The sequence below is a fragment of the Nyctereutes procyonoides genome, unplaced genomic scaffold (genome assembly GCF_905146905.1).
Source record: "Nyctereutes procyonoides isolate TBG_1078 unplaced genomic scaffold, NYPRO_anot_genome, whole genome shotgun sequence".
In the NCBI taxonomy this organism is placed as follows: domain Eukaryota; kingdom Metazoa; phylum Chordata; class Mammalia; order Carnivora; family Canidae; genus Nyctereutes; species Nyctereutes procyonoides.
Window position 1 is genome coordinate 2,949,089 of NW_026575051.1, and position 10,005 is coordinate 2,959,093.

General features: G+C 53.4%; 1 long non-coding RNA gene across 1 annotated transcript; it reads right to left on the bottom strand.

Moving 5' to 3' along the window:
• Positions 1 to 3,071: 3,071 nt before the first annotated feature.
• On the bottom strand, positions 3,072 to 5,595 carry LOC129513011 (uncharacterized). The gene is made up of 3 exons (XR_008665123.1): positions 5,487 to 5,595; positions 4,455 to 4,559; positions 3,072 to 3,207 (listed from the first exon to the last, which is right to left on the bottom strand). It is a non-coding gene; the product is annotated as an uncharacterized LOC129513011 (long non-coding RNA).
• Between the last annotated feature and the right edge of the window lie 4,410 nt (positions 5,596 to 10,005).

Genomic DNA, 10,005 nt, shown 5'->3' on the forward strand with positions numbered 1-10,005 from the left:
TCGGACAGTATGCCGGAGGGAGCCAGTCATATCAGCAGGGAGGAATCCAGAAGGCTTCAAGGAGGAGGCACCATTTGTGATTTGGACTAGCAGGGGGAGGGAGAATTCAATGGATGAAATAAGGGGGGGGGGAGGGCATGCCTGCCAGGAGAACCCTGTCCTGATGGGAAAGTGTCCAGTGGGCACCACATCCCTCTGTCCACCTCCCTGAGCCATCTCAGACGTCTCTCCTGGGCCTCCTGTTCTGTCCACCTGTTCGTATGTCATCCTTTGCTCCCTGCCATCAGTCCCTCTTCACACGTGCTCTCTCCAGGCCTTTCCTGGAGCCCCAAATCACAGCCACAGCTTCCTGGGCCTCTCTAAGCTGCTGCCCCACCATGCCCAAGTCCTCCCTGCCCCTCCTCAATAAGCCCTGCCCATGTCATACAGCTCAGCTCCAGCACCTCTTCTCCTGGAGCACTCAAATCTCCCTGGCTCCGCATGAGCAGGAGCTGTCAGCTCACCTGCTCTTCCCTACCCTGGACAGATACACTGTGAGGACAGGATGGGTCCTGGGGGGCCTGGGCTCCCTGTCAGCAGTGTCTACAGTGTCCACTGTAGTGGTCGGCACACAATAGACTCAACACATGCTGCTAGACTGAGGGGGGAAGGGAGGGGAGGGGCTCAAGGCTATTGCTGGAAAGATAGGCAGGGGCCAGATTGTATAGGACCACTAATACCATCCTAAATGGCTTGGTAAGATGTACTGTGGAGGGTGGAGGGGACAGGGGGCCGATTGGCCAATTTGGAGGCTCTCAAGTGTCCTAGTGAGAAGGGTGTGGGCCTGAGCTGGGACAGGGGCAGATGGTGTGGACAGGAGGACACTTAGGTAGTCGTTCTCAACCAGGGACATTCTTTCTGCTAGGAGCCATTTGGCACTGTCTGGAGACATTTTTGGTTTGTGACAAGTTAGGGGAGGGTGCTACTAACATCTAGTGTGTAGAGACCTCTCTAGCTCAGTTTTCTCAGCTTTAATAAAAGTCATTAGGAGGATTAAACAGGTTAATACATGTTTGGTGTTTAGAAAAGTGGCTGATACATACAACACACTATGTAACATGAGCTACTGTTATTTTAAAACATAAATCCTCTGTTCAGAGCTCCACACTGGTTCCCCATCAGTAAGCGTGAGCCAAAGTCCTTCCAAGGGTGATAAGGCCCCTCTTTATCCAGTTGCTGCTCCGTCTCTGACCCCCTCTCCTGCTGCCCTCCTTGCTCTGTGTGCTCTGGCCTCGCCAGCTTCTTTGCTGTTCCTTGCAAACACTCCCCCCCACACACACACACTCCTGCTTCAGGGCCTTTGCACTTGCTGTTCCGTCTGCTTTGGAGGCTCTGCCTTTAGGGATTTATGTGATTCATTTCCTTGCCTCCTTAAGGTCTTTGGCTGTCACCTTCTCAGGAGGGCTTCTTATCCACTGTATATGTTGTGAGGGGGAAGGCATTTATTCCCTTTCATTCCCTGCAACTAGCTCTGTCCTTGTGCTCCTGCCCTGCTTTTCTTTCAAGCACTTTTATCATCTAATGCAGCACCTATTTCATTTGTGTGTATGTGTGCTTATTGTCTCTCAACTGGAACGTAAGCTTCATGAGGACAGACATTGTTGCCTGTTTTGCTTGCTGCTGTGTCCACAGGGCCTCGAACTTTACTAGCACATTCCAAGTGTTCCTTAAATATTGCTTAAGTGAATGAATGGAGTGAGTGAGCGAGGGAAAAACTCCATCAGGAGTCAGAGAGGTAGGAGACCAATGGAAAGAAGATAGAATGGTGCAGGGGAAGGGAGAGGCCAAGTGGACCTCTGAAAGGGAGGGGCCTGAGGCACGGAGCCTTGCTCATTTGCTCTCCCCAAGGCCTTCCATCCCTGCTTACAGGGATCTTCCTGCCTCTGCCAGCCAGGCCCTGAGTAGGGCACCCGCAGCCCAGGCAGATGGCCAGGCCTGAACAAAGTGTCCTTTTCCCTCTGATAAGCGGCCTCTTTCCAGGGGCAAGCAGGGCAGGATGTGTCCTGCTGCTCAGGAAGTGCCTGAGGGTCTGGGTGGGCCTCTGGAGTGGGCATGAAGCCTAGGGCAGTAGTCATCCTGCCTGGAGGCTGAGCAGAGAGGGAGGGGCACTCCTCCTTCACTCAGCAACTCTATTGAGCGCCTGTTGGAAATATGGCTGTGCAAGTCCCTGCCTTGGAGGGGATGAGGGAGACTGGGTGACAGGTTGCCACACCCTGGGACACTGGCCTGCCTTGGCTGCTTTGCCTTGGGCTCCTGTGGTATGAGGTTGGACTGGAGGCCTAGATCAGCTCCAGGGACAGCGGGGACAGGTGGGGTACTGGAGAGGTGGCTCCCTTCTTGACCTCAGGGCAAGGAGTGAAGACCATGCATTTCTCCAGGCCTGCCTGAGCCCCCAAGTCTTCCACTCCCAATCTGCAAATGTTTCCCTGTGCTGCCAGGAAACTGTCAATGGTTTCTGATGATTAGCTGTTGCTAGCTTCTTGGGAGCCCTGAGCCCCAAGACCCCAGGACCAGAGCGCTAGCTCCTCCAACCCTCATGGACCTTTTTCTGGCTCAGCACACACTCTTGACTCAGCCCCTTCCACTTGAACCCCTCTCATCCTTGTGGTCCTGCCTCAGCTTCCCCACTGCGCTGGAAAGTCTGTGCCCTACAAGAGGGGAGTTTGGCCCTGGCACAGTATCTTCTAGTGAGTGGAGTAACCCTCCCCTGTTCAGACACACATGCCAGTGCTTGTACAAAGCAGGCACAGACTTAAATACCCCTTGGGCATATGCATCCCCCCACATACCTCTCCCAGTTGCAGACCCCCCCTGGGCGTAGGGCCTGAGGACTCCTTGGCCTTCCCTGTCATGGACAGGCAGGATGGGGCAGAGGCAGGTGCTGAGAGCCAAGCTCTGCACTCTGGGAGCCCCAGTCTTCAGATCTGTAGGATAGGGGCTGACTTAAGGCCTCTTGGTAACTCTCAGGCCTCTAACCTGTGAGGTCCCTGTTAGCGCAGGGAAAGACCCATTCTGCAATGTTACCTGTGGTAGTTTAGAAGCATGGTCCCAGTATCCTTTGGCACTCTTTCCAGGGAGGGGTGGGATCTATGTCCTTCTTCCCTTGAATCTGTGAGGGCTGTGGCTGCTTCCATCAGTAAAATACAATGGAGGTGATGCCGTGTGACTCTGGAAATGAAGTTATAGGGATGCCTGGGTGGCTCAGCGGTTAAGCGTCTGCCTTTGGCTCAGGGTGTGACCCTGGGGTCCCAGGATCGAGTCCCATATTGAGCCTGCTTCTCCCTCTGCCTGTGTCTCTGCCTTTCTCTCTCTCTCTCTCTTTCTCTGTGTGTGTGTGTCTCTCATGAATAAATAAAATCTTTAAAAATAATAATAAAATAAAAACTATTTTTTAAAAAAAGGAAGTGAAGTTATAAAAGGCCACGTAGGTTCCTCTTGCTTCTCTTAGGGTCTTGGTTTCCTCACCTTTCAGGTGGGTGGAACAGCAGTGCCCCTGCCATAGGGCCATTTGAAGAATCAGTGCATCGATAGAGACATGGAAGGACTATGGTAAGGTTCAGGAAATGCTCATTCTTATTGGCTCCGAATGAGAGCAGTGTGAGCTGCTAGGTGTGTCCTGGCTGGAGGTCTGAACAGGTTCTGGAGTCAGCCTGCCAGCTGCCACTCCCAGCACTCAAGCCCTTAGGGGAGGGAGCTGGAGAAGCCAAAGGAAGCTAATTAGTTTGGAACCCTTGAATCTGGATTTTTACTCGGGCAGCCTGGCATAGGCCTCTTTTAAAGAACTCCACAACCTCTGTCATCCCATCCCCGGCACCTTCCATTGCCCACAACCTGGAAGTCATCCCTGCTGTCTAATTTCTTTTCCTCCTGCTGTGCGTTTTGTCTGTTGGGACAAAGGGAGAGCTAATGAATCATGGTGGTTGGTGCTGGAGTCTGCAGGAATCAGAGCAGGTGCAGCCTCCGTGTGTCCCGCAGACTGTGGTACCCAGACAGAAGCCATCCTGGGCATGGAGGCCCACTTGGCTCAGAATGGAGGGAGCCAGGCCAGGCCCACTGGAAGTTGGAGTTGGAGGAAAGATTTAGAAGGAAGCTGGAGCCACAGGCCTTGGTAGAGTCCCTGTCCCAATGGTAAGGGTCTCCTCCCAGCCACCACCGAGTTCTAGGCAGGGACTGTGAAGGCAAAGGAACTGCCCTCTGGTGGGCATAACTTGTGGGTGAGCACATTCCCCTCCTGTCTGCAACCCTTCTGCAGAGGGTAGATTAAGCTGGCAGGCTCTGCGGGTCAGGCAGGCCTGAGTTTGGGTCCCAGCTCTGTCACTTATTAGCGGTGTGGCACTGAACAAGTCCCTTCGCTTCCCTGAGCTTTCCTTATCTGCAACATGGGGACACCTTACTAGTAGACAGCCCTCACCAACCTGTTAGATAGATGAGTTTCCACTCCCTTGGTAGCATGGGGATGATCCATTAGCTGTTTGATTGCCTTCAAGTCTGCTCAGCTCTGTGAGCCTCAATTTTCTCATCTGTAAAATGGGGCAGGGATGAGGGTAGCCTAAGGGCACTAATGCAGCCATAGCACCATCTAGGGGCAGTGGTCAGCAATAGTTTCTGCTTCTGGCTCCTGCTCCAAGAGCTTGGAGAGAGCGCCTTCCTCTCAGTTCGCCCAGTCAATTCTAGGGGGCTGGCTGAGGTGCTGGGGGCCGCTCCTGGGTGTGCCTATGTTCAGAAAGAGGGCAGTGCCGACTAAAGAGGGAACTGCTGAGGCCCAGCTTGGCCCAAGACATGCTGCTCAGAGGTCTGCTCTGGGTCAGGTGCTGGGCAGGAGCTGGGTGCCATGGCGACCGAGATGCTTAGGCCCTTGGGGAGCTGTCACCCTGCTGCCCCTGCAGAGTGGCCAGCAACACAGCACGGGACTCAGTAGGTATCTGTCAAACGGCTGGATGCAGCACTCCTCACCAGACTGCCCTGAAGGTCTGAGGCTGGGCCTGTTCATGGCAGACCAGGAGGGCCCCTTCCAAAGAAAAGCCTGGCCAGCTTCAATGGCCCAGACCCAGAGGGCTCTGCAGCACTGGGGCCCCAGGAAGGTAGCACCTTGCTCAACAGCTCAGGGTTCTTCTGTGCACCCTGGGACTGTTCTCGTGTCGGGGTGGGATTGGGGGCTGGGCTTCACCCGGCTCTGTGAGGCTCCTCTCTTGGTCTTGGGCTGGAGAGGAAGAGAGCCCCAGGAGCTCCGTGGGGGTGTGGGAGGAAGAGGCTGATTGCTCAGCCCAGGAGTCCCTCCTCTCCCGCCCGCTGCTCTCCATCTGGCCGGCAGCCTCCCCCGCTGCCCCAGGACAAGGGCCCTAGTGTCTGCTTGGCTCCTGGGCAAACAGCAGGCCTTTCTCTCCTTCTCCCCTACAGAGTGCCTCAGCTGTGACCCTTCCCTGCCCCCTCAGAAGGGCATGGCTCACCCCTTGCTGCAGGACCTCTTCCATATGATCCAGAAACAGAGGCTGGCAAAGCTGGCATAGGAGCAGATCCTGTTTGGTGGGCGAACCCCTAGATTTCAGCCATTGCCAGCTTCGGCCAAGCAGCCCAGGCAAGGAAGGGCCGGATCACAGAGCCCCAGCCCTGCCAAGGTGGGTGTGGGGCGTGGCTGGAGGCCAGGACCCAGCCCAGGTGGACTTGACATCATCCTCTCCGTCTCCTGCCAGACAAAGGCTGCTCCTGCCTGGCCCTGGCCCCAGGGAGATTTTCCATACTGGTCCCCTTTCCTAGCAGGATCACTGAGATGATATCCTTCTTCTAAATGGCCTCCCTTTCAGCAGGTGAAGTGCGGAGGCCTGCGCAGCTTCCCCTCAAGGGGCAGGGCCCTTTCCCCCAAATCTGGAGAGAGGCAGAGTTGCCAGAAGCCTGCTCCTTTCTCGGGAGCTCTACTGTGCTGACCTGGATCCAAGGATGGGGTGACGTCACAGTGACAGGGAACTGTAGTCAGCCTCCACTGTAACCTCCACCAGTCCCGACTCCCTCAGAATTCAGGGGCGTTTGATGCTCAGTCCAGCCTTCACCAGTGGGTGAAGTGGGCACTCAAACAACTGATTGTTCAGTTGGGGAGGCCTCAGGCATGGTTTGTGGAGAGCTTGATAAAATCTTGTGCCTTATCAATGTTTCCTCCTTGGTCTCCTCTAAAACAAAATCCACCATTAGATTGTCATTCCTTTAGACCCACAAGCCTTTCTCTTTATGAAGATCTCTCAGGACTATGCAAAGGCTACAGAGAATATTTGCTGACAATATTTGCTACAGAGAATATTTGCTGACAGAACTAAGGGCTTTACAAAGCAGTTCCTTACGCTAGACATTCAGCCCTGCCCTCCAGGTCCACTGTCCACTCTTCTCTGCTTACTCTCTGCCCTGGGAGGCTGACCTCTGTGGCCTGAAGTACTTAGACTCCCTCACCGTTTGAGCAATGAGAGGGCAAGGGGGGGCAGGAAGAGAGAGAGGTCCAGGTGTTTGTTCCATTGGCTACTTTTCAGGCTTGGAGTGGTCATGGCTCTACACAGTTGTTAGCTGCATGGCACTTTCCCATCATCCCCTCCTGGGGCAGGTTAACCTGCCCGCACCTCCGTGGGTGGCCCCATTCATGAACTTCTCTTCAGTCCCTCCTTGGGGATGTGTTGGCAGTTTCCTGCCAGGTTCTCACTACAACAGTGCCAGATCCTTATTTTACACACGAGAACGTCTGAGGGCCAGAGGGCCTGGGCAGCTTCTCTGTACCTGTTGGCAGGTGGTCAGGGCCAGGACTCCAGGGGTCTTGCCCCAGGACTTCTGCCTTTCGCTTCTGTTTGTGAAGGTGCCTGGGGAGAGGGTCACGCCTTGCCTGCCAGCACACCTCAGGGCAGAGGAGGAGGGAAGGCCTGGAGTAGGGCCCCCTGGTTTCAGGACTCCAGAGCCAGAGTGCCTCTCTCTCAAGAGATTAAAATTAGAAGGAATCATGCTTCCTTCTGGGACCAGAGGGAATCCCAGAAGATTCTTTTATCTCTCTTTTCACCAGCATGGGACCATGTGTTCAAGTTAGCTGGCCACATTTTTATAATCTGTTTCCTGTCTGGTCCCTTGCATGTGAAGGTGGTTAGCAATGTCTGAAATACACAGATATGGCATCAATGACGGGGTCGTGGGGGTGGGGTGAAAGCAAACAGAATAAGTATTGTTTCCTTTTAGGCTTCCTGGGAGGGTGAGTGTGTGAGTGTGTGTGAGGGTGTGGATGAGAGGGTAGGAGTGAGAGTGTGAGTGTGTGGGGGAGAGTGTGAGAGTTGGTGTGAGTGTGTGAGGGAGACTGAAAGTGTGAATGTGCGAGGGAAAGTGTATAAGTGTGTAGGAGAGCACGGGTGAGGAAGAATACGTGAGTACATAAGGAAGAGTGTGAGTGTGAGAAGAAGAATGTGAGTTTGTGAGGGAGAGTGTGACTGTGGAATGTCTGAGTATGTGAGGAGGTTGTTGGTATGAGTGTGTGAGGGAGAGTGTGTAAGAAGGTGTGTGTGAGAGTGAATGTGTGAGAAACAATGAGGGAGTGTGTGAAAGTGAATGCGTGAGGGGAAGTGTATAAGAGTGCGTAAGAGAGCATAATGAGGGAGAGTACATGAGTATATGAGGAAGAGTTGGTGTGAGAGTGAGGAGACTGTAAGTTTGTGAGGGAGAGTGTGTGACAGGAATGTGCGAATGTGTGAGGGAAAGTGTGTGACTTTGTGTGTGATGTGAGTGTTGGTGTGTGTGAGGGAGAGTGTGAGTGGACGCTCCTGAGGCGACAGCCCTGGTGGTGGCTAAGTGGTTACTGTGGGCTGGGGTGCCAGCCCGGGGCAGCTTATGGCATGGGGAAGGAATTCTCTGGGAACCCCAGAGGGCCTGGGCTGGCACCCCACCCACCGTGGTGACGGGCTGGGTGGTTGCTGCCCTGAGTCAGCCCTCTGGCCTGGCTCCGCCCCTGCCCTCTTGCTGCCCTATCAGGAGAGAGGGGCTGAGGAAGCCCTTCAGAACTACCTGTTATTTGCTCCAAACCACAAGATGGCACAGCTAGCTAACATGGGGGTAGCATTCCCACCCCTCCCAACTGCAGTCATGGAGGGACAGAAAGAGGTTAAAGAACAGTCAGAGCCAAGGGTGAAACTTGGGAAGGGGATGTGAACTCTCTTTACAAGAAGTCACAGGCCCAGAGAGGTCTGTCTGTACCCTGTGCAAAGTCACGGGAGCTGGGAATGTGTCTCCAGGAGGCAGCTGAGGTGGGGGTGGGGACATACTGGTGAAGGAGGCCTAGGGTTCACAGCTGGTAGCCCCTCCTATGTCAAATTGTCCTCTGTCCCCCCACCCCCACCTCCTAGGTGAAACCATGAATCCAGGGAGAGGGTCTGAGGACCACCACCAGTTCTTTTTTACAGGCCCAGGATGGACAGAGAGTGGAGGTGGGCTTCCTGGAAGTCTTCCTGCTGGCTCTTGGAACTTGGGGGGTGATGCTTTGAACATCTTTATTTCTATTTATTTGGGGTTAGAAGCTGTATATTCACATAGTCCAAAATTCAAAAGTTAAGAAGGGAGTGAGCCAAAGGTAATTTCCTCCCAATGGAGCCCCCATCCCCTCTTTGGTTCCCCCTCCTAGAGGCCCCTGCAATTGCTGGCTCCCTGTGAATCCTGAGTTCAGGATTTCTTACTAGAGCTTGCCATCCCCTCTCTTCCCCCTCTGGAAGAGGCTCCGGTGGGAGGTGGGTATGGGGATATATCCAGCCATTGACACTGGGGCCTGGATAAGGCACCCAGTTGCCCTGGGGATGGTGGTGACCTCCTTCCTGGGTCTGAACTTGGCCCCAGCTTCCTAGCATCCTGCTCAAGCCACCCAGGAGGGGTGGGGCCCATTACTTCTTTTCGCCTCCTTAGCTCAGCATCCCTGGAAGTTCCCTGCCCTCCACTTAGGAGACCCAGGCACCTGACAGACACCCTGAGCTGGGGCTCCCACAGTATCCTTTTATCTCCTGATGTAATTTATTTATTTATTTATTTTTAAAGATTATATTTATTCACTCATGAGAGACACAGAGGAAGAGGCAGGCTCTCCGCAGGGAGCCCTGTGTGGGACTAGATCCCAGACCCAGGATCATACCCTGAGCCAAAGGCAGACGCTCAACCACTGAGACACCCACGTGTCCCTCCTGATGTAATTTATATACTCTCGCCATCTTCTTTCTCCTTGACTGTTCAAATCTTGGGGTGCCTGGCTGGCTCAGTTGGCAGAGCATGCGACTCTTGATCTCAGGGCTGTGAGTTCGAGCCCCATGTTAGTGTAGAGCTTATTAAAAAAAAATTAAACATGGCCTTGTTAAACATTTATTATGTGCCTGACCTGGCCTGGAGACATAAAGTGAAGTGGACATAGTGGCCTGCTCCAGTGAAGAGCTCACAGTTGCCTGGGGGAGGGCCAGAAAGCAGAGAGATCATTACAGTTCAAGATAGCCCGTGATATGTTCCTTGGTACTATGGGGGGGGGGGGGGTATAAATTCCACATTAAAGAGTCCGACAATGCCAGGTATTGGTGAGGACATGAGTCAGTGGGCACACTCCCAGTGGCTGATGAGAGGGGGAATTAGAACAGCCACTTTGCAGAGTGATTTGGCAGTTCTAGGGAGGAACTTCCCTGTGATCCAGCAATTCCACTTTCTAAGCTCTTTCTCTAGAGTTTTTCAAAACCTCTGACAGTATCCTCAAATAAGCATATATCGCACATCCATGATGATGCAGTTCTCACCCTGAGAGTTACCCTGATGACGTGTGATGTACGTTATTTTTGAATCAGTTTTGAGTTTTAAAAATGCTGATCTTCACCTGCTAAATTGATTTGACCCATTAATAGGTTTCAAGCCATGGTTTGAACAATGCTCTCAGGAGACAGGGAGGCTTACTGCAACATTGTTGTCACAGCAAAAACTGAAATAGGGCTTTCA